At 27.5% G+C, this 5,962-nt stretch overlaps 1 pseudogene; it reads left to right on the top strand.

Annotated features, from left to right (window-relative positions):
- The first annotated feature begins 9 nt into the window (after positions 1-9).
- On the top strand, positions 10-1,823 carry LOC119664922 (annotated as a pseudogene).
- The last annotated feature ends 4,139 nt before the right edge of the window (positions 1,824-5,962 follow it).

Raw genomic sequence — 5,962 nt, 5'->3', positions numbered from 1 at the left:
ACTCTATTAGTTGTCTACCTCAGATGGAATTATACACATTGGCAACGTAAAGGATTTCCCTACATTGAGGCAAAAACCCCATTAGGCGTGTTGCATTCTGTTGCTAAACGCCAACGTTCTTTTGGGATGGCGTTATATGACGCTTACATAAGTTCAAAGGAAAAGGTTATATGTAGGAATATATTTATTAACTCGCCCAGCCTTACTTGTACGAGATGCACAATTAGCACGTGATGTAATGACTAAGGACTTCAATAGTTTTCACGATCGTGGCATTTATGTGAATGAAGAGAAGGATCCCATGTCAGCGAATTTGTTTGCCTTAAATGGATCAAAATGGAAAACTTTACGTACAAAATTAGCACCTTCTTTCACTTCAGGAAAACTAAAAGGCATGTTTAGTACCATAGAAGAAACATCATATAGAATGATTAATCATTTGAACAACACTTTACCTGATAATGGATCTGCTGAAGTGGAGTTAAAAGAAATTTTTTCAACGTAAGATTTTATTTAATTTTTGTGAGAAACTAACAACAATAGTTTTTTTATAGCTATGCTGTTGATATAATTGCTTCAGTTATATTTGGTTTAGAGACAAATAGTTTTGAAGACCCGAATAATTTGTTCCTTAGTGTAAGCCATAAAGCCAATGAACCGACATTAAAAGCTGTGCTTCGAAGTACTTGCCAATTTCTATATCCAAAGTAAGTACTGAGGAATGTACACAATTGATTATAAATTTTAAAATTAATTGAAAATTCAGTTTAGAAAAGTTCTTTGTAATGTTGGGTTGGACTGAGGAAGCACCAGAAACAATGAAGCAAATTGTACGTAAGACTATTGAATATAGAGAAAATAATAATGTTATTCGTCGAGATATGCTTCAATTATTACTACAACTCCGCAATACTGGCAAGATAAGTACAGACGATAATGAATGGTCCGTTGAAACAACAGCAGGTTAATTTAATTATTTTTAAATGTTGTTGTAAAACACAAACTGAACAGAATTTATTACACAGATGCTTTTAAGTCCATGTCTGTGGAAATGATAGCCGCGCAATTGTTCCTGTTTTATGTGGCTGGTTTTGATACAACAGCATCTGCAGTTTCTTTTACAATTTACGAACTATCACAATATCCAGAACTCTTAGCAAAAGCTAAAAAGGAAGTAGAGGAGACCTTAGCGAAGTATGAAGGCAAACTGAGTTATGAATGTGTACAGGATATGAAATTCTTAGATTTGTGTGTTATGGGTACATTTCACTAACAGCAAAAATATTAGTAGTTAGTAGTTATTATGATAAAAATTATTTTTAGAAACTGTACGTAAATATCCTGGATTACCCATATTAAATCGTGAGTGTACAGAAGATTATCAAATACCAAATTCAAAAATGGTCATTAAAAAAGGAACTGGAATAATTATTTCTCTATTTGGTATACATCGTGATCCAGAGTATTTTCCTGATCCATTGCGATATGATCCAGAACGGTTTCTAGAAGAAAATATGAACTACAATCCTGTCGCTTATATGCCTTTCGGCGAAGGACCTCGTCATTGCATTGGTAAGTAGTAATGAGTTTTTTTTTTGAAATTTATATGTATGTAAGTACTAAACTTTAATATATTTTTAATTTTTTTAGCTCAACGCATGGGTAAATTAAATGCCAAAGTAGCCCTAGCTCAAATTATTACAAATTTTGATATTAAAATAAGAGAAAAACCTTCCGAAATTGAAATCGATAATTATGGTGTACCTTTAGTTGCTAAAGGTGGTATAAATGTAAGTTTATCAAAAAAAATAAAAACAAAATAATTTTGTAAATACATTTAAATTAAATTTCTGTTATTTTTCTGTATTTCTGTTAAATTTCTGTAATATATTTTCGTTTAAATAAAAGATAAGAATAGTAAAACATCGGTATTTTTGTTTCTTCATAATAGCTTTTATCTTAAACCAAGTAACTTTTAAAGGTGTTAACTCACAGTTATTCACCCAAATTCTATTTATTTATAATACTCCGCTTAAAGTTTTTTCAATTATTGTTACGAATCAATATAGAAATTTTGTATACATATATTTTTATATGAACTCCGCAAATGTAAGATGACTAAATTCAACTTTTCTCTATTTACAATAGTAACAACCATATGAATGTAAATATGGTATCGGATTTGTAATCTGAACTCTCGGAAACCTATCCTTTGACGTGAGTTTCAAGTTAACTTGTCAAAATAATTTCGAAAAATATAGTGGCAATACATTACAAAGACCATATACACCAGATGAGGTTGTGAGTAAACCATCAACATATGTAGATGGTAACTACTATATATCCATATTTAAACCAATTAGTCTCACTGTTAGTAGTGATAGGTATAATAAAACTGTAAAATATTTTTCGGTAAAAATTTAATAAATAGTTTTGATAAAAGTAATGATCTTTCTTTTTCATAGATTTTAAGAACTCTCAACATTTATTTTGTTTAATTAAGGTTCATAAATTGAAATTAAAATCAAAATTAATAAATTCATTATTTAAAGCTAAAAACAATTTAATATCTAATAATATTGAAAATAATAAGCAATATTACAAGTTCTCGCCATATATTTATTTGAATTTTAGATCACTAATGCTCAATGAGTAAATTTGTTCTTGTCTCAGACATAATCCATATTAAAAATAAATCAAACGCTGAACCAGGTATACTTGACCTTTTAACCTTTTAGTTTCATATTAATTACGTCAAAATGTTCACAGAGAAAATAGAAGAATAGGCTAAACCATCACATTTTATATACCACAAAGAATATAGAGGGCTTTTAAAACTTCCGACAAATGCCATAAAACTGAAACTTCTATAGAAATCACAATTTCTGAAAAAGTCACTTTATGGTAACAATTTTGAGAAGTTGCTTTCCGAGATACTATATACATAACGACTACATAGCCTCAACCGGTAAATTAAGTTTTGGATATAATTTTATTATGCGAAAATTGATAACGCTAAGCTCAGAATTATGCAAGATATTTATATAAAAAAAAACTATTTTGCAAGATCTTATGAAATTTAAAAATATTATCTATAAACTACAAGTACATGCAATATTAAGATTTCTAATCTTATTATTTTGATGTTTATTTAATATACGAAAAGTGTGCTGTAGGTAAAAATTTGTTAAGTCATTTTCTATATTGATAACGAATAAAGTAATTATTTATAAAATTAAAAAAAATAATAAAAATAATTTAATCTGATTGATTGCGAAATTTTAAATTAAAGCTCTTAACTTAATTAGTAACTTAACTCAAAAGAATATAGTATTATTGAAGAAACTTCTTTTTATAGTTTAAAGAAAGTCGAAATGTTAAGGTATGATACCGTTAAAAGTCATCATATTTTCGTCATACCGCTATATATCTCTAAACAAATATTTATATCCCTTTGTTTCCACTTCAACTTTATTGATATGAGATGCACAATTAGCAAATAATGTAAATAAGAAATTTTCATGAAATTAATTTGTATGTAGATAATTTATTTAGCGTTATTCAAGTCATAATTATCATGGACTGACTACATTAACCTCTTTATGTTAATTTCTTCTCTATGGCTACATTGGCAAGTGGGTAGACAATATTTCTTTACAGGGTTCCTTAACGATACTCAATTATCGACTAAGGGTGCTGTTTTACTCACTATTTAGTTAATGACTAAAATAATATGCTAACATGATCTATTGTAATAGACACTTCCTTGAAGCGTATTAGAAATATAGTCATTATTAGATTATACAGTGGAATATTAATACCTCGAATTTCAAGGGAAATGCTAGAAATTTAGCAAATCAATGAGTTTAACAAAAATTTTGATGTATAAAGCATTTAAATCTTAACACTTTGACCTAGAGAAGCATAATTTCTATGTACATTTTTTTCTAATTGTAAAGTCACATTTAAATGAACGCAAGATTTATGATAGATATTTATTGAAACAAATTATGTAGTAGTAGTATTAGTGTAGATATATATAGATATCATTATATTTTACTAACTTCGACTATGGAGTCTATATATATATATTATAAATACCTACTAGGAAATTCTATTTTTTCCAGTTACTAAGTCTAATTAAGTATTTAGAGGCTCAGCAAAAAGGAATGACAATTTTTTGTAACTTACAGAATTACTACTTAACGGGATTCGAGTTATCGAGAGTCTACTGTATTTTTAAACATTCTTTATTTGAAATAAACATATCCAGCTTTACGGAAAACTTAATTTTACTATATCCTGAGTAGTAAAAATGTGAAACCACATTTTTGATGTGAAAACAAGTATGGTAATTAAAGTGGTATCCTATCAAAATTCGTTGTTTTGACCTAAACGAATAGTTTGGTAGATAAAGTGAAAGATGGTTTTGTTAATTTTTATCGGTGTAATAATAATCAATATAAGGTAGGGAGAAGCTTAATATTTTTATATAGTTCTGTGAAAGTATCGTCTATAACCTGAAATGTTTTCTAACAAATTGATTTTAGATAATATATTAAAGTATCATCTTATTTGTTACCTCCTCTTATATCTCTATTACTAAATGTCCCATATGAAAAAATAATTTTCAAAAGACAATATCATAACTTATAAGCTAAGGTCTATTATTAATTCAACAACTGCAGAATATAATCACTTGTCAAAAATCTATGTGACGACATATTTATTATAATAACAATCTTATTGGATTTTCGCAGTTTGTCTTCATTTTTGTTACCAAATCTTTAGTAACGACAATCCATCTAACGACAATCCATATTCAAAATAAGTTATGTCTGTAGAAGTTTTGTGGAGATATTATCAAAAGAAAGATTTATAATTGGTGGTTTTGGACTGAAAATGATATACCTACAAGCTTAATGCATGTGTGGCGTATTGGATTACTCGTAGAATCTAGAATCGATAACAAACAGTGGTTGATTTTTTTTACCTTTCATTAAAACAGGTATTATTCCAAATATATCCTACTAAAGGAATATTGAAAGTATTATGTTATAGTCGTGAGACTTCTGGTAACTCTAGTCCTTCTTATCTTAAGAATAATATTTTGCTTGGTAGGTAGAACAATAAGAACAAATTAAAATTCCACATTCATTATAATAAACTTTCTGCAGCTTTTTCTTTAGATTTTTTCGCTCATTGATATAGTTTATTAGTAATGTATTATTAATTCTATATTGTAGCTTTTAGTACCTTATTGATGAAAAGTATCACCGAAAGACCAAGCTATAAATTATAAGATAATTATAGACTTGCAAACGATTAAAAATGTGGTTAAATAACGATATAAAATTATATTAAAAATAATCACGATCTTTCTAGACACTATTGTATAAAAAGACTGTCGTAAATATTTTTTTAAATTATTGTAACATATTTGTTCCGCAGTTTAGCTTTTGATCTAAAATCAAATTTAATAGACATATTAGACATATTTAGAGATATTATAGATGCTGGGTCAGATTTAAATTTAACTATAGTTAGAACAGACACGAAGAACCATGATATCCGGTAGCAAAAATTGTTACTGTTTTTGTCCAAATATTTTAAAACATATACAAGTGTAACTATATATATATGAAACAGTTTTGGTCTAGACTACTCTGTCTGGATATCTGTTCAATCCACCATTATCTGCTTTTATTCTATTATTGGAGAGATTGAGAAAATTTAAATCCTACTCTATAATCTATTATATGATTTATGATGTGATTAATTACTGCTTTTAAGATACAGATAGAAATAGACCTCTGCTTTTATGTAAATAAATTTGAGGAGATATTTCAACTTGTAAATTATTTTTTAATATTAGATGATTCCATATTACTAGTACGATTTATTACTTATGTTCAAATTCTGATATCAAGTGCTATTCTTTTATAATATTATTATTATATTG

The sequence above is a fragment of the Teleopsis dalmanni genome, unplaced genomic scaffold (genome assembly GCF_002237135.1).
Source record: "Teleopsis dalmanni isolate 2A unplaced genomic scaffold, ASM223713v2 unscaffolded_contig_2944, whole genome shotgun sequence".
Classification (NCBI taxonomy): Eukaryota; Metazoa; Arthropoda; class Insecta; order Diptera; family Diopsidae; genus Teleopsis; species Teleopsis dalmanni.
This window is presented reverse-complemented; position numbering and strand designations above follow the sequence as displayed.